The 19,822-nt window shown below is 36.6% G+C and overlaps 1 protein-coding gene across 7 annotated transcripts in view; it reads left to right on the top strand.

The window, feature by feature from the left end:
• Positions 1–310: 310 nt before the first annotated feature.
• Positions 311–19,822, top strand: part of CanA1 (Calcineurin A1) — a 191,280-nt gene continuing 171,768 nt past the window's right edge. For 2 of the 7 annotated variants that reach the window (XM_067760331.1, XM_067760326.1), the window contains exon 1: positions 311–494. The gene's annotated coding sequence lies outside the window, so the exon portion shown is untranslated. Of the gene's footprint in view, positions 705–740; positions 976–1,185; positions 1,303–19,822 lie in introns of those variants that run through there. The other 5 variants (XM_067760335.1, XM_067760328.1, XM_067760327.1 and 2 more) reach the window with 4 other exon arrangements.

Genomic DNA, 19,822 nt, shown 5'->3' with positions numbered 1-19,822 from the left:
AGTCCCATTATCCAACGCGAAATAACAAGTTAATTGTGAATACATTTTTCTAATTAGTAAACAAACTTTTGTTAAGACAAAAGGCTTAATTTCTTTTGGGTGCCAGACATTTTCGTTTATTCGCACTTTTTTGCTACGTCATCAATTTGCAAGCAGAATAAAAAAAAAAACAAAAAATCAAATATCAAACTATCACATTTGTTACAAATATTTTCATACATAATTAGTTTGTCAAGAATTCGAGAGAGTAAAATCTGAGAGACTTTCGTTCTATTTACAACAATCATCACAATCGCACAATCAAGGGCAGTATTAGAAAAACTGAAAATCTGTCGATGTCCGATGCTCGATCGCGAAAAACGGAATACGCATAAAATTCGCAAATTCGTTAATTCGTATTTCGAAACCGTCCAATGCTAACGAATAAGAAGGGCGTCCATCAAAAAAGTGTTTTTCAATTGCGGTCAACATAAGAATTATTCACAAAAAAACAAGTAGTGCCTTTATTTTTATATTTCTTTTAAGCACTACAACTACAAAAAAAAAAAAAAAAAAATAAATATAATAATTTAAAGCTTAATTTTGCAAGTGTTTCTCCTTACAAATAAAAGAAAACAGATTTAAATTATTTCAGCAATAACATACTTTAGTGTTAAAAATAAGTGAAATCCGAATATAAAATATCACAATTGTTTATATACTTAGTATGTATGTATAAATGTTTAAGTGTGGTGATCAAAGTGTGAAAAAAAGGAAACGCTGCGATTAAGTTTATTCATATTTGATGATAAAATATGCACATATGTTAAGTTATTTATAAACAGTATACTTATACAAATATATATGTATATATATTTTAAGTGAATGAATTCTTGGCAAGGCGTTCAAATATCTGAAGGCAGCCAGTTCAAGTTCAAATCAAAACAGCCAAAAATACAACAACTCTAGAATAAAAACAAATACTTTTGCTGTAAAGTACGTTCATTTTTTCGTAATTTCTCCATAAACAGAAAAGTGCATACTACAAATTTATGTAGATTAAATACAAATCGACATCAGTGTTTTAACAGTTATATATTATGTGCAAAAAATGTTTTATATTTTAACAGTTTTGAGTAGTTGATTATAGCAAGTGCAAGAACAATTGTATATATATACAAATTTTATAAAATAACTGTCAAGTTAAGGGAAAAAAGAAAAATGTCACATTTTAAACGGTATTTTAAGTCGCACAACGTTTTTACCGGTCACTCCATTTCAAAATGTTACTCATACGCCCTGACAAACGTTTGCATAATATTTGTAAGCTGTGTTCCAATGAAGCCTGATCCAGATCACTATAAAAATTTAACATACAAATTCAACAACGACGTCGTGGTCCTGATGCTTATCAGCCAAAATTACTGGGTCCTTTAGATTTTGATTTTTAGAAAACTTACCGACATCGCATTCAGCCAATTTTGAACGCTTCGATCGCAAATCAATTCGGAGCAATTCAGTAATTTTTCATAAAATTCTAGAGTTCTGTGCATTTCCCTTTATCGAATTCTTGCTTAAGAATTAACTGGACAAAGCTTTGGAAAATTGATTTGTTCTTTTGGAAACGACTTTGAACGTGACAAATGTAAGTGTCGAGTAATGGCACATAAAATGGGATTCTATAGTAATCCTCAATTCCTTGAGACCCAATATTGGAGCAGTTTTTTTGACGAATTCAATGTCGTATTTGGAACACGCTTCAACAACCTCAAAGATAAAATGCAAGCACGAGTCAGCGTTTTCCCGCATTTCAATGAAATCATTCAAAGCATCATCCGCCAATTTTGTAGCTTCTCCCAGGCTTTCAACTGCAATTCTCGACTAAACGGCAGAATAATTGAATTAATGGATGTCATTGTGTGACATGAGATTTGAAATTATGGGGTAAAAATAAACTTGAGGAGCCTTTTGTGAAGTTTCACGCTCATTTTACGTTTTTATAACCCCTAAGGCTTCGATAACAGTTATCTGCATAATATATGTGACCTGGAATCATGAAACCACCCTATTGTGCGAAAACAATTTTTCGAGAAAAACGCGTTTAAAGTTATTGTTTAGCTTGACTTTGTGTAGCGGCTGGCCGTTGTGAACAAATTTTGTAATTAAAGATTAATTAACTTCCCGAAAAGCTACAAGCTTGAAACTTTGAATATAGTTCAGAACCCGATGACAATGCAAAAATAAGAAAAAAAACTCTGATAGGTGGCGCATGGATCGAAATATTTCAAAACTCGTATTTGTGGTCCGATTTGGCTTAAATAAGAATCACTCAAAAAGTTAAGAACGGTATTTTCGCACAATTGGGTCGTTTCATGATTCCAGGTCACATATACTGAATTTACTTCGTGGGACTAAGCCCATTTTGTAGGACATATAGATTTGCATTTCTGTCGTCTTCCCCCATTTTTTATTGTTACTTTAGCAAGCTTATTCTTAAGAATATTTTGTCTTTTTGACCAGTGGAAAAAGGCGTATTGGCGAAAAGAGCGAAATGCATCTGTCGCCGTGCCTTTAGATATTTTAATTTTGATTTTGTCACACAAACTGCAAGCAACTGATACTTCGTGTTTGTTTATGATTTTCGTTTGTTAAATATGTACGTTACGTTACAAGATGGGACGGTATAGTGTATAGGCAACATATATGTATGTACATGATACCTTGAACTTGACATTGCCAATATTAACAAATATTTTATTTGCAAAACAAACAAGAAAGGCCTTTGTTAAAAAATAAGAAGTTGAAGCTGGGGATAAAATATATCCTCGAAATTAAAAAAAAAAAATTATTTATAAATATTTATCCTCGATCCGACACTGCTTCCCTGCAATGCACGAAAGTCAGATTCAGCAATGTATTAAAAAAAATTGTTAAAATTAACATATTCGAATTGAAAATGCACTTAAGCTAAAGAGAATTCAGTAAAAGAAAAAAAATAATTGCAAACTCTATTCACTACGCAACTTTTTTTGGAATACATATTTTAAACCTATTGAAAATCTACGGAGATTTCAATATAATTAAGCTTAAATTTCAAACGAACTGCTAAAGTAGTGAGAGAATGGGCGCCTTTTCAAAATCTTCAAAATTTTTTCTGCTCGCTTAGAACAAAATTTCAGTTGGAAAACCAAAACAAAATAAGCGAGTTGTATAATTTGTTTTTGCTTTTCAATTGAAATTGATGCCCAAATTACATGTGAATGCTTGATTGCTTTGTAGACAAATGTTCAGTTATATTTACCTGGCATTCTACACTCAGAGAAACACGCCGTTATAAAATCCAGCACCACCGGACTCAATTCAAGCTTTTGATGCTCTTCCTTTATTGTTCTTGAAAAACGAACGACCTGTTCTTAAAACAACAATAAAATGAATTTACACCATTTTCTTAAAAAGAGAACGGCTGGTCTTAAAATATGAACAAATGTTCTATTAATGAGAACGATGATCTTAAATTAAGTTCAAGAAAAAAGAAACGGTACAATTCGTGTGCACTACAATGTTAAATACAACATTTGGCACAAGCTATAAAGCGGTTGTGGTGGTCCAGCGGCTATGATGCAGCGGTTGCGATCGTGTGGCGCGAGTTCGATCGCCATCAAACTCTGAAGATTTTTAAAACAGTTTTTTTATGTTCTATTTTTTTAACTCATATTTTTCGTTCAAATATGCACAGGTAATTCTCAAACTTGTTATGAAATGTTTTAAGTATATATTCAGATTGCATCACCAAATAAAAAGAATTTGTCAATAAGAGAAATATATGAAAAATTCATATTATGCATTTTTTCCCCTTTTGGATTTTAATAATAGGCCTTCTGTAAGTAATATTTTTTATTAATGACAAAATATGATTATTAATAAAAAAGCAATAAATAAATGGGTACTAATAGAATAAATTACCATCCCACTCCCCCAAAGATCAAGCACAAACCGTTCTTGAATTGAGGCCGAAAAATGTTAAATCGACCACAAATCGTTCTCGAAGCGTGAGAACAAAAAATCTTACACCAAGCCCAAGTAGTGCTCGAAATGAGCACAGAGAAGGTTCACAAATCAATACCAAACTGGTCATAAAATATGAACGGTATGCTTGGAAAAACTGTTCTTAAAACAAGCCCATCGGGCACGAGTTAAGAAAAAACGTACTTAACAGACTTTTGTCAACGAATGTTCTTAATTTTGAACTTGTTTCGTTCGTTTTAGAACGATTTTTTCTCTGACTGTATGCAGCGACTTGTGTCAAAGACTTGTATAAAGAATAAAAAATATTTTTCAAACGCACTAAATATTGAATTTGTTAATACAAAATCAAGTTTAAATCCAAAAAAATGTTCTGATATTAAAATTTTGAATTAAAATTAGTAAAACAAATGAAATAACGGAAAATATTTATTTATTTGGCATTTTATTTTGTGCTTGTTCGTGATTGTTTGAGTTTATTCTTACCCAACACTAATCCTATACTGCGGTTTTTGTTACCCAACACTGATTCTATACGTTCCATTTTTTTAATCAAAAGATTAAAAAGCTGGAAAAAATCAAATTTCCTTCCTAGACACATTTGCACATTTTTAAAGACCATCTTGAATTAGGAAGTCGAAGCAGGACCTCCAACTTATATACATACGGACGTTGTAGCAATATGTAATCACCTTCCGAAGAATTGGCATATTGCGTTGGTATAAAATACCCATGTCACTTATTGCAATATCGCCGGCGTTCTTTATATGTTCTTTAGATGTGTTCTTGATAGATTTGCCCCTCTGTCACTCCCAAAAATCGCAAACGCGAAATCGTTGATATTTATGTTCTTTCCCTTCTACACAAGTTGGTCAATAGATCACTCGCATGTTCGTCCACATTTAAACCAGTGCTCCTTGCGCAGCTTGTGGACAAAAGGTAGTGCCTTACGTATTAGTGCCTTACGTCTAATTTTTGTGAGCATTTGAAAAGTTTCAAACCAAACCAAATCTGGTTCAGTCGTATTTGTAGTCCAAAACAGTTTTTAATTTTATACTCGATCTTTTAACCGCGTACATTTTTTTAAGCCATGCCTGAAAAACGATACATTTGTCAGGTCAAAATATATGGAATTATAAAATGTTGAACAGATAAGTTGAATAAAAAATTTACAAATAATTCTTAAATAATGAGTGAGAAAATCCTATACAATTTTGTGAAGCTTGCTTCATACTATTTTTCGCGCATGCAACATTTTTGGTATTCTACCGTCTTTGTCAAAGCTATGTATATTAGGGTAGGTCGATTTGTATGGACGAAAGTTAACCGATATCGCGCCATCGATTTTTCGATAGGTTTTGGGCTCAGGAAAAAAAGTTCCACTACGCATACCTAAAAAAATTATTTTCGAGCCTGCGAAATTTCATTTTTTTTCACTTTTTTCGACTTCGATTTTTAAGGTTTTTTCATGTCATCATATATGTAATCCTATATTGCTACAAAAGGCGAGGCACATTCCAAAACATCAGAGTGCCGATATATTGCTGTTTAAAGGTTTTTGTTTTTGTATTCAATAATCGAATGTACCTACATTAAAATTTTCTTTGTCACACTTTTGCTGCTACAATCTCAAAAACTTTGTAGGCTGTTTTTTTTTTGATTTCGAATTTAAAACTTATTGCGAGCATTTTCTATTAGCAATATAGGAGTATTACATATATGCATGACCTATTAAAAAAATGTTCATATGTATACCCTGTTTGACCCGTTTTTAGTGGACAATTTTGGGTCGGACAGGGTATACATGAAAATTTTACAATCAAATGAAAATTTTTTTAGTAGGTCATGAAAGCACCTTAAAAATCAAAGTCGAAAAAAGTAAAAAAAAAAAAAATAAAATTTTGCAGGCTCGAAAATTATTTTTTGGGTATGCGTAGTGGAACTTATTTTTCCTGAGCCCAAATCCTATAGAAAAATCGATGGCGCCATATCGGTTAATAAATCAACCCAGTCTAATGTACATGTCATATCTTGTACGCGTCTATGAAGCTATGCCTCGTGTGCATCTTACCTTAGTTTTGAAGTTTTTTAACTTACTGCTTCCAGCCCCCAAATACCAACCTGCGCCAACGCTAAAACTCCATCGCCAAAAATATCTGTAGAAATAAAACATGTACGTACGATTTCACAAACCAATATGTTTATTTACACAAACTTTAAATTATAAAGAGTGTATTAAAATGTTAAAATTAACGTTTTAATTATATGACTTCATTTGAATGATTTCTTAATGATAAATTACGGATATCAAGAATCCTTTTTTAGATTCAAACTTAAAATTATTTCTTCGTTTTATGTCGGTCAGATGCTTCGTCCAGTTCATTCGGTTGGGTGGCTGTGCGTCAGGCAAATTGGAATATGGGGGCAGGTGTAAATTCTACTAAGCATAGAAACGGAGTATAAATACATATATTGTATCCAGGGCAAAAAGAATTTAAAAAATGCTGGAGGGGGTTGAAATAAATTGCATAGCAAGGGTTTGCAGGGTGTTTTCCCTACTTAAGAGGTCAGAGTTTTGAAAGCACTACTCTCCTTCACTTTCTGGATGAAGCATTTTCGTTGTATTCAACTCCCATACTTCTACATAAGACTCAGGCGGTTATTTCTTATGATTCCATGCTACTTTATACACTACAGTTTTAGCGTATGCGAAGGTTGGAATTTGAGTGCAACTCACTTTTTTTTAACAGCTCTGTAAATATTTATCCATTAAATATTGATAGTTGAATAAAAATTCCAAAAACATAAGTTTGTTGACGTGGCAATGTGGGCTTAAGTCGAACTTCGTTAGCAAAACTAGGTAGCATGGTTCAACTATATGGTTAGCTCATCTCTAGAGCAACTACATACCTTTGTTCAGATTGTCAAAGTCTACGTGTTGGTGTTAGTGGGTGTAGTGAAATAATGCGAAATGGATTTACTAAAAAAATAACTCAAAATGATGTGAAAATATGTTTTAATAAGAAATTGTAAATAATTGTCAATGTGTTGGTTAGATTTTAGATTTTGCGTTTGGCATCTGCGTTTGACAATCCCTATTCCAGTGAAATGAAAAAAATAAAATCAGCTGATGTTATGAGCCAACCATATAATTGAGCCATGCTAGGTAGTTCACATTTTGTCTGTGAAAGCATAATGGTACGCTTACATGCCAACCTAATAAAACCGCACTGCGTTTTTTTAGCGCACGAAAACAACCGGCGTTTTTTGCCCTAACCCAAATAAGCATGCGTTGCGACAATGTAAAGCATGTGTGAAAGCATCAAATCTAAATATCACGCAGAACAAAAATTGGAAATCGGGTTAGGTTTTCACGCAGCAAATTCAATTTGGGTTGGGTTCTGATCTGGACTCTTTTGCGGGTGGTGCGCAGACAATAACTTATTTTTAAATTCAAACAAATGCTGTGTTGTGTCTTATTCCATAAAGACAACTGCCACATACTTAATCTACAAACTAAATGCAAAATCTCTTAATCTTTGTCAAGAGAGTAAAGATTTGGTTGTAATTTTTGACTCCAAACTCTCTTTTTCTAGTCACATTGATTTCGTTGTTTCAAAATTTGTTGCAATGGTTGGGTTCAGTAGACGTAACACCAGTGGCTTTAAGGACCCTATGACGTTGAAGGCACTTTATATATCCTTGGTCAGAAGTGGTATTGAATATTGCTCAATAATATGGAATCCTTTCTATGAATCTAACTCCTATAAAATTCAGAAAGTTCCAAAAATGTTTACAAAATTGCCGTATGCTTCACTAGCTAGACGGCCTCACATCATATACCAGCAGTCACAAATTGCTTGGTCTTCAGGCTTTGCATTACTTGAGCATAAATTGCTCTGATTTATCTACTTTGTTCATTTCATATTGTCACGGATATTAGCATCACTAAGTTATCCCATCACTAAGGCGATCTAAGGCCACGATAAGCAGTATTTACGTCAATAATCAAATCATGTATACACATATATAAGGCAGCCGAAATAAGTCACACACAGATGCACTTACTTATACGCCTATGTATGCGCGAGAGACTGTAAACTACAAACATTCACATCAATAATTCAATCATTATGTATCTACATAAACGAATAAATAATTGCGTCTACACATATGTACGTATACGAGCAGCGGAGCGGCAATGCACAAACACATGCATATATCTTATCTGAGTTGTCACAAGAGAGAGCAATAACTAGTAAGTTCTGGAAATCGAAGAGCCTAGAAGTATGCAGCGTAAACTATAAAAGCGGGGCAGGCGAGTAAGAAGTAATTCAGTTTGATTTGAGATTTGGATTAAGCGCTATCTAGCGAGCTATAGTAGTATTATTTTGAATAGTAGAGTTTCATTTGAGCTGTCAATCAGTTTGGTTATTAAGTAAGCTATTCGTTGCAAAGTACAAGTGTTATTGTGAAGTACTTGAATAAAGGCCATTTTGCATTATTACATATTGGAGTTATTTATTCAACAGTTTAGCGATACGAGCTTAGCAGAGGGTTGCAAATAAGAGGATTTGCAGCAAATTCGTTACTATTGGTGTCAGAAGTGGGATTGTTGAATAAATTCCAGAGGACAACAAGGACATGGCAAAGTTCAGTGAATTAAAGATCCAGCAACTAAAGAAGGAGTTGGAGAACCGTGCATTGAATACAAGCGGCGTTAAACACGAACTTCAGGCACGGCTAAGAGAGGCAATGGAAGCAGAAGGAATTGATGTGGAAGAGTATGTCTTTCATCTTGATGGCGAGGAGACAACAAAAATTGAAGAGAAAAACGAAACATCGCAGACGGTTACCAGCACAGACTTGAACATGATATTGGCTGCAATATCTGCACAAACATCGACAGTAGCATCAATGTCGTCACAAATGTCATCACAACTGGAAGAGCAGAAGACATATATGGCATCACAACTGGAAGAACAGAAAACGTATATGTCATCTCAACTGGAATCGCAGGAGAACCGTATAACATCGAAGATTGAAGCACAAGAGGCACGAATATCCGAAATGTCGGCACAAATATCAGCGCAGATCTCTGCTCAACTGGAAGAGCAAGAAGGACGTATTTCCTCGAAGTTGGAGGCGCAAGATACAAAAATTTTACAGTTTGAAGAAAAAATCGAGGCCGAGGTGGATGCTTTGAGAGGACGTATCGAGCAGTTGCAACTAAATCGCCCAGCAGTTTCAACGAGTAATCCAAAAGTAAAAACACCATCCTTTGACGGTTCTGTTCCTTTTCAGGTCTTTAAGCTACAGTTTGAGAAGACCGCAGCAGTGAACCAATGGAATGCTGAAGATAAAGTTGCAGCTCTGTTCGTGGCACTGAAAGGGCCTGCCGCGGAAATCTTACAGACCATCCCAGAGTATGAGCGGAACCACTACGAAACATTGATGAGCGCTTTAGAGAGCCGTTACGGAAACGAGCATAGGAAACAGATATTCGAAATTGAGTTGCAAAACCGCTACCAAAAAGCAAATGAGACATTGCAGGAGTTTGCTTCAGATATTGAAAGATTGGCTCATCTTGCAAATGCAGACGCACCCGTGGAATACACTGAAAGGGTAAAAATCCAGGGCTTCATAAATGGCATACGGGATGTGGAAACGAAGCGGGCTACTTATGCGAATCCAAAAATAACGTTTGCTGAAACGGTATCGCATGCACTGACTCAGGAAACAGCCTCACTTTTGAGTAAGCCAGCGTACAAAGCTCATCGCGTGGAAGTGGAAAAGCCAGACTGGGTAGACGCAATTTTGGAAGCATTGAAGGGTACGCAGCAGAAGAATAATGATGCAGTCAAATGCTTTAAGTGTGGAAAGCCAGGGCCTATTGCGCATTATTGCAACACCAACCCTAACAGTTCCAACAATGTGGGTGGTCGTAAACGCAGAGCAGAAGGAGATGAGCAAATCTCCAAGACAAATCAATCGTTAAACTAAAGCGAGTCAGCAGCAAGGGGCGACAGTTGACTCCCTCAATTGAATGCCCCATAATCTCTATCTCACAAATTGGAAGAAGGTCGAGCAATCTTACTGTCGGAGGACATGTGGATGGAAAGGAACGTTTACTGACTGTAGATATGGGTGCATCTCATTCCATCATTCGAGCGGATTTAGTCAACAAGAAGATAAAACCATTGCATGGAGCAATATTGCGTACAGCCACTGGAGAAGACACCCAGGCAATTGGAGAAGTAGAATGTGAAGTAGCAATTGGGAACGTCACGGTACTTCACAATTTTATAGTGGCAGGTATTGTTGATGAAATCATAATTGGAGTGGACTTCTTAATCAACCAAGGCATCAAAATCGATATGCAAAGCAAGACGATGCGATATAAGAACATGGATGTGCCACTTAGACAAGAGTACTCAATGAGTTCAAGTCACCATTCAATTTGACCAAAGGAGCTATTTTGGGAAGATGCCAAGAGGCCGAAGTAGTTATTAACTGTGAACAGTTCCAGGAAAACGTTTCATCTAGTAATACTGATCTTTCAAATGATATCACGGCATGGACGCATGGGCTAGAGGAAGCCTATCAGAGTAAGGCAAAACAACTGCTCATAAAATACGCGAACATATTTGACCAGGATGGTTCCAAACCAGGCCGCACCAATGTTGTGAAACATCAAATTGACACTGGAGATGCGAGGCCGATCCGTCAAGCTCCACGTAGTGTTCCACTAGCGAAGCGGGAAGTTGTGAGTCAAATCATACAAGAAATGAGTGACAGCGGCGTCATCGAACCATCAGCTAGTCCATGGAGCTCACCGGTAGTACTTGTAAAGAAGAAAGATGGAAAAATGAGGTTTTGCGTGGACTACCGGAAGTTGAATGACGTTACGAAAAAGGATAGCTACCCATTGACAAGAATTGATGACACTCTGGACTCGCTATCTGGTACGAAATGGTTTTCCACACTGGACTTGAAAAGCGGCTATTGGCAAGTTGAGGTGAAGGAGGAAGATAAAGAGAAAACAGCCTTCAGTGTCGGTGATGGTCTTTGGCAATTTACAGTGATGCCTTTTGGACTTTGTAATGCACCAGCTACTTTTGAGAGACTCATGGACCAGGTACTGAAAGGACTACATTGGAAAACATGCTTGGTGTACCTGGACGACATCATCGTATTGGGCAAGAGTTTTGATGAACATCTTAAGAACTTGGAGGAAGTTTTCCAGAGAATAGCTGGCGCTGGTCTGAAGTTAAGTCCCAAAAAGTGTACGCTGTTTAAAAAGGAAGTAAGTTATTTGGGCCACAAGGTAACTACAGAAGGTGTCTGTACAGCGAATGAAAAGATAGAGGCAGTAAAGGATTGGCCAAGACCACAGAACCTACATGAATTGAGAAGTTTTCTTGGGCTGTGCACATATTACCGCCGATTTGTATCAAATTTTTCCAGCGTAGCCCATAGCCTCCATGAGCTTACAAGAAAAAACAAAGCTTTTGAATGGAAGAAGGAGCAAGAAGTGGCTTTCCAAACATTGAAGGAGCGTTTATGCACTGCCCCAATGTTAGCATATCCGATTCCAGGAGCAACATTTATTCTAGATACAGATGCGAGTGGATATCCTATAGGAGGCGTTTTATCACAACTGGTCGATGGACAGGAGAAGGTAGTTGCATATTACAGCCGTTCGATTGGAAAACCAGAGAGGAACTACTGTGTTACGCGGAGAGAGCTGTTGGCATTGGTAGAGTGCATTAAGCATTTTCACAAATACCTCTACGGCCAGCGATTCCGTGTCAGGACAGATCACGCAGCGTTGAAATGGCTTCTGCAGTTCCGTAATCCGGAAGGACAATTGGCACAGTGGATCGAACGACTACAAAGCTACGACTTTTCCATTGAGCATCGAAAAGGTAGTACCCATGGAAATGCTGATGCAATGTCACGAAGACCATGTAGTTTGGAATGCAAGCACTTTTCAAAAGCCGAGGCTAAAGAAGACATTATAGATGTCCGGCTAATGAATATAACATGTACAGATGAATGGGACAAGGAACAGCTAAGAAAGTGCCAGCTAGAAGATGCAGATCTGTCACGTGTTATGCAAGGGCTCGAACGAAATGAAAGACAAAACAGAGAAGAGATGTCAGCAGCGAGTCCCATTGCGAAGTCATATTGGGCACAGTGGAACAGTTTAGAATTGATATCCGGTTGCCTTCATCGAGTATGGGAGAGTGAGGATGGTAAATACAAGAATAAACTGATAGTTGTTCCCAGAAAGAGGATTCCTGACGTGCTCAGCGAGCTGCATAATGATCCAAGCGGAGGTCATCTTGGAATCACGAAGACGCTCGAGAAGATTAAACAGAGATTCTATTGGGTTGGTTGCCGTCAGTCGGTCACTGAGTGGATTGCGAACTGCGAGGTTTGCAGCAGAACGAAAGGGCCCAGAACACGAGGTCATGGCCAGATGAAGCAATATAACTCAGGTGCGCCATTTGAAAGGATCGCCATGGATATCGCAGGTCCATTTCCTACTAGCAACCGCGGAAACAAATACGTACTGGTGGTTATGGATTATTTCAGTAAATGGCCAGAGATATACCCAATCCCAAACCAAGAAGCCGAAACAGTAGCAGAAGTGGTTAAAAACGAATGGGTTGCAAGGTATGGTGTACCAATGGAGTTACATTCTGACCAAGGCAGGAATTTTGAATCAGCTGAGTTCCAGGAAATGTGTAAGTCATTGGGCATTCGAAAAACACGGACAACTGCATTGCATCCTCAATCCGATGGTATGGTAAATCGATTCAATAGAACATTGGAGGAGCACTTAAGGAAAGTAGTAGACAAGTACCATAAAGAATGGGATACCCGCATACCATTATTCTTGATGGCTTACCGATCAGCAGTGCATGAGACAACGGGCCAAACCCCTGCAACAGTAATTTTGGCAATGACCTTAGACTGCCAGCTGATTTGAAGTTTGGGATAGATGCCAATGCGGATAGAAATGTCAGGAAATCCACTAGTGATTTGGAAGAAGAGCTAAGAGAAATACATGATCTGATAAGGCAACGAACAAAGATTATGAGTAACAAGATGAAAGCCAGATATGATAAAGCAATTAATTCAGAAGGTTTTCAGGAAAGAGATTTGGTTCTGTTATACAACCCACAACGTAAAAAAGGTTTGTCCCCGAAATTGCAGTGTAATTGGGAAGGCCCATACAAAGTTGTAAAACGGATCAACGATGTAGTGTACCGCATACAAACCATCGGTAAACCACGAACCAAAATGAAAGTGGTCCATTTGGAAAGGCTGGCAACGTTTAGATCGAGAGATTTGTCTGACCGGGACGATCAGACTTAGGTGGAGGGCAGTGTCACGGATATTAGCATCACTAAGTTATCCCATCACTAAGGCGATCTAAGGCCACGATAAGCAGTATTTACGTCAATAATCAAATCATGTATACACATATATAAGGCAGCCGAAATAAGTCACACACAGATGCATTTACTTATACGCCTATGTATGCGCGAGAGACTGTAACCTACAAACATTCACATCAATAATTCAATCATTATGTATCTACATAAACGAATAAATAATTGCGTCTGCACATATGTACGTATACGAGCAGCGGAGCGGCAATGCACAAACACATGCATATATCTTATCTGAGTTGTCACAAGAGAGAGCAATAACTAGTAAGTTCTGGAAACCGAAGAGCCTAGAAGTATGCAGCGTAAACTATAAAAGCGGGGCAGGCGAGTAAGAAGTAATTCAGTTTGATTTGAGATTTGGATTAAGCGCTATCTAGCGAGCTATAGCAGTATTATTTTAAATAGTAGAGTTTCATTTGAGCTGTCAATCAGTTTGGTTATTAAGTAAGCTATTCGTTGCAAAGTACAAGTGTTATTGTGAAGTACTTGAATAAAGGCCATTTTGCATTATTACATATTGGAGTTATTTATTCAACAGTTTAGCGATACGAACTTAGCAGAGGGTTGCAAATAAGAGGATTTGCAGCAAATTCGTTACAATATGTTCCACTGCGTGATCTTCGGCATAATAGATTATTTATCGAAATAACTCATAAAACGAATTATGCTATGAATGAACCTATAACCAGGACTATACATCTAGCAAATCGATTCAGTAGTGTTATTAATTTTAATAACAGCTTATATAGGTTTAAGCTTTAATTGTTTTCTATTTTTAACTAGTCTGTAAGAAAGCATGTAGTTATCGACATGTAACAATTGAAGTAGATTATAGTCAGCGCAAAGCATTTATCATACACCAAAGGCATGTCTCAATTGGGTAAATGCAATTTCAAGGGGTTGCCAGCACAATATATAGCTTCTCCAACTCAATTGTGAACTCACCTAACCGTGGCGAATCCTGTTTCATTGACAGCCGAAACTCTGGCGACCCCAAGTTCCTCATGGAACTAGGGGGCGGGGAGGGCGGTATGGCCTAAAAGGTTTAATGTAGTCATATAAATCGTTCCCGAGATGATCGAGCTAGTAGTACCTTAATAGTGCTTTGTTACCGGAACGTACCGGATCTATATCCGGCAAAGGTCCATCAACATCGGGAACACTCCCCAAAGCCTTCGGGGAGTGTCTTTATCGTTAATACAACAACAGCAACAAAGCATGTATTTTAGACTGAATGAATTAAATAAATAAATAAAATGCGCGCACAAAGAAATTACTAGTAATTCAGATTAATATTATTGACAGGTTGACTTAGAACATTTATACATCATTGCCCACAGCACGTAAAAATGAAAAATTTAATTTTTTTTTTTTTTTTTTTTTTGTGGCCGATGTATTGTGAATTCAGTTTTAAAACTGTATTAAATACAATTTTTCAAAAAAAGTGACTTAGCACATTTTCACATTAAACCAACTTTCCAATCCAAGTAATGTGCGCTCCACTTTTATATTTTTACTTCTCATAAATATTTTTGCAGTTTCTATGTCAAAATTTAAAAATCAAAGTTTAGCAAGAATATGTCTTTATATAAATAAGGAGAAATTTTTCGCTGATTTTTGTTAATTTATATAAAGGAGGTGCTTAACATTTTTTTATTTCATTTTGCTTTTAGGGATGCGTCTCGTTTTAAATATGGGTTACTGCATGGTGGAATAACCAGATGGAATAAGCGGTTAATTGTCTTGCTTTAAATTCTTCTTTGTTCTATCATTCGGCTATCTGAAAACTTTTTACCAATATTTTCCCCGAAAAAAGTGTTGTATATTGCATTTTTCAGGAGAACATATGCCACTTTTAGAGCCTTTTTTCACATAAATTATTAGGAGAATATCGATGGGCCTTTACTGGATTTAATTCATCTTTTGGGTATCTTTGCTGTTGGCTTCCATAATTGAGGACGTGCTAAACTATTACGTCCATATTGTTGATGTTTCCACTATATAAGATTGTTAATTTGTACCCGAAAAAATTTAAACAGGTCTTTGTTAAAACATCCTATATTTATTCACGTCATAACCAACGAAGGATTTTCCACTGTGCATCGCTATTGAAGACTTTCTAAGAATGTTTTTGCCATTCCTACAACAAGGCCACCAAAACTATCGTATTATACCTTATTTATGTGAGAACTTCGCACACACAAGATTATGTATGGTATAGTTACAAACAATGTTAACTTACTGTTGTTGTTTTGCCCTAAAAACCGGACCACTAAGATAAGAGGAATATTACAGTTATAGATTGTAATGTGAATACAGGCATGCTTAACCAACGAACCGATATCATTTCGTTACGATAAAGAACGTCAAATTAACGAAATGATTTTGTTTCGTTTTCTGCCATATCAAAACGAAATCAAATCGTTTATGTTGATTATTACTCTGGTGCTGCTGCCGCCGGTGCTGCTACTGCTGCGTGCTCTAAAGCTATCTCCAACTCGTCTAGCACACCGAATGTTTCACCTCGCTCTTATTCTGATGCTGCTGCCGCCGGTGCTGCTTTCGCTGCTACTGCTAATGCTGCGTACTCTAAAGCTCTTAACAGTCATAACAAAAATTTGAGAAAGAGTGATAGTGATGCAGCTGATGCCAGCTCTGCCGATCTCGGCATTAAGAAAAATAGGGAGAAAAGCGCAACAAAGAATGCAAAGAGTCGTAGAGTTGTTGTTGGAAGCAATTTAAGCGAAGAACTTGCTGTTCCTCTCCCATAAAATGGTTACACTTGGCTTCGTTTAAACCGTCAGTGACTGCTAATGATATAGTGGAATACGTCTCCAAGCATACCTCAATAAAATCATCAAATTTATATTGTAATGCGCTTATTAAAAGAGGTATCGATACTAACTCTTTAAGAAGAGTAAATTTTAAACTTGGAACCTCTCCTATACTTTGTGATAAGCTCTTAAGCTCTAACATTTGGCCAGCCAATGTAACAGTGCAGCCGTTTAAATTTTTTCAAAAGCGGGGAGAGGCAGCAACAATAACAGAAATGTTGTGGTGCCGCAAAATATCAACGTATCAATTAGCTCAAAATACTCTTTATATTATTGGTGGCATGCGCACCAAAGCGGGCCAAACTCGTCGCGATACATCATTGCATGAATATGACTTCGTGGCTATTACTGAAACTTGGCTAAACTGTGCCATATCTTCAAGCGAATACTTCGATGATCACTATAATGTGTACCGAAAGGATCGGGATGTTCTAGCTACTGGGCACGAGAAGGGTGGTGGTGTTTTACTGGCTGTAAGAGCACATTTGTGCAGTAACGCAATCAGTCTTGATTTATCCGATGTGTTGTTAGATCAAATCTGTGTTAGAGTTAAATTTACTAGTAACAAATCATTAATACTTTTAGTTTCTTATATTCCTCCTGGTAGTGATATAGAAATGTATGTAAAACATTTAGAAAATGTGATTGCAATCTCAAATTCTCTAAAGTCTGGTGATGAAATTATTTTCTTAGGCGACTTTAATCTACCCAATATCTCTTGGGAAAATCATAATAAAACTTTAATACCGCATAATCTCAGCTCCAGCGTCGAAATCTATGTCGTAAGCACTTTGCTCTCTCATGGTTTCCTGCAACGTAACGGAGTTCAGAATGACAATAATAAAATCCTAGATCTAATATTTGTTACTAATAATTTAAAAGTATCATGCCATGAATGTCTATCTCCAATTTTGAATAATAGTTTTCATCATAAGGCTATTCTTCTTAGTATTATGTTTTATAGTTTCGATACCGTAAAAGATGAACCACTAGCTCGGCGTGATTACATGAGTGCCGATTATGAGTCTATAAATAATTTTTTGCACTCTTCCAATTGGGAGTTTCTGAAAAATTCCGGCTGTCCCAATACTTCTTACGAGATATTGTGTTCCATTTTTTCTGAAGCCATCTCTAATTTTGTTCCCCTAAAAAGATGCGCAGCTAAAAACAAGCCACCTTGGTTCAATCTAAGACTCTCTAACTTGAGAAATAAAAAGAATAAGGCTTTTAAGAAGTTCAAGAATAATAGTTCTGAAATCAATCGTCTTAACTTCATTCATTTAAGAAAGGAGTATGATCATCTTCATAACTTCTTATTTAGGCACTATATGTATACCGTTGAAACGAATTTAAAGTCCAATCCGAGAGGATTTTGGAAATTCATAGATTCCAGGAGGAAAAACAAATGAATTCCCAACGAACTTGGAATATGATGGCGCTATCTCTGATAATACTGTCGAGTCCTGCGACTTGTTTGCAAAGTTTTTTCAGAAAGTTTATGAGAATCATAGCATTCCTATATCGCCTACATTTCATTCCATACCTTTACCTTTTATAACCTCCTTTTCAATCGCCGAAGAGGATGTACTATCCGCTATTTCATCGCTAAAGTCCAGCTCCAAACATGACTCCGAAGGATTTGCGCCTGTATTTTTCAAGCGTTGCTGCTATACTTTAGCTAATCCCATATCCCAGCTTTTCCAGCATTGTATCAATAAGGGTACTTTCCTCGACCAGTGGAAGTTATGTCACATTGTTCCGGTCTTTAAGTCTGGTGATCGTAATGATGTTTGTAATTATAGGCCTATCGTTATACAGGGGACACTGGCCAAATTGTTCGACTACATAATCCAATCAAAGTTATTTGACCATGTTCGGGATTTTATCTCTAAAGATCAACACGGCTTCTTTCCTGGAAGATCAACCTGTTCGAACTTGACCCTATTATCGAATAGTATAGTGGGTGCGTTCGGAAAGCAGGCACAACTTGATGTGATTTACACAGACTTCTCCAAAGCCTTCGATAAGGTATGTCATACCATACTTTTGCAGAAGTTACGAAGTTACGGAGTTAGTGGCATTCTCATTAATTTCTTCGCTAGTTTTCTGTCAAACAGGAAACTATTTATTAAGTTAGGGAATACAACCTCAAGACTATTTATCGACGCGTGGTCAGGTATACCTCAGGGTACTCACTGCGGACCACTGCTATTTCTTTTATTTATTAACGACCTACCGAATTGCTTTAAATTCGCTAAGTGCCTAATGTTCGCGGATGACGTCAAACTTTTTTGTACCGTTCGTGATGCAAGTGATAGCCATAAGTTACAAGTCGATCTCAATTCACTGAATCAGTGGTGCACTTTGAATTGTCTCAAACTGAACATCAATAAATGCTGTGTTGTCACCTTCTCTAGGAAGTCTAACAACATAATATTTAGTTACAATATAGACAATTGTGCTCTAGCTAGAAGTACCAAAATGAAAGATTTGGGTGTTATTTTCGACTCAAAGCTAACATTTTCTCAACACATTGACTTAATAGTATCAAAAGCTTTTTCTATGATAGGGTTCATAAGAAGAAATTCAATGGATTTCAGAGATCCTTGCACTTTAAAAGCTCTTTACATATCTCTTGTTCGAAGCAGACTAGAGTATTGTTCTCTAATATGGTGCCCATACTATGAAACCCACTCAAACAAAATCGAAAGAGTTCAAAAAGTTTTCACGAAATTTGCTCTAAGAAAGTTACCGTGGCAAGGTAATCTTCCTTCTTATATTGGTAGACGGAAACTAATGGGCTTGCAGTCCCTATATGATAGGAGAATATACTTCTCAATACTTTTTATTTATAATGTCATTAATAATAACATACACTGTGACGACTTATCTAATTTGGTCAATTTATATGACCCGCCTCGTAACTTAAGAAATAATCGCTTATTGGTAGACACATTCCACTCTACTAATTAGGCCATGAACGAGCCGATTGCTAGGAGCGTTAGATTATGCAATACCTATGCAAGCGTTATTGAGTTTAATGATAGTATAAGTATATTTAAATTAAAATTATACACTATTTTTAATTGATTAACTGCGTATTATATCTAGTCTGTAAGAATTAAATTCTGTAGACTGAACTTAAATAAATAAATAAATAAATTTCAAACTATGCTGATTGATGGCGGAGTCATTAAAGGTGAAAGCATTAGCCAAGCTGATTGCAACTTTTCTCATGAATTTTGACAGTACGAACATTTCTCAGAGTATTTTTGACATTACCACCAACGAATTACACAAACAAATTACATGGAGTTTGTTGTGTGTATGTCCGCTCGCTGTTACCACCTTACGGCTTCACCATGGCTATAGCATTGCCAGCACAATTCAAACATAAAGTATCACGTTTTTGTTAACGTTTTTAACGTTAACGAAAGCCTTTCGTTTCGGTTAAAAACGAAATACAATTTATCTTGATAATTTCTTTATCGATAATATTTCGAAGTGTTTCAACAGAAACGG

The sequence above is a fragment of the Eurosta solidaginis genome, chromosome 1 (genome assembly GCF_040869045.1).
Source record: "Eurosta solidaginis isolate ZX-2024a chromosome 1, ASM4086904v1, whole genome shotgun sequence".
Lineage (NCBI taxonomy): Eukaryota > Metazoa > Arthropoda > Insecta > Diptera > Tephritidae > Eurosta > Eurosta solidaginis.
The sequence above is the reverse complement of the archived record's forward strand: the minus strand, read 5'-3'. Positions and strand labels throughout refer to the sequence as shown.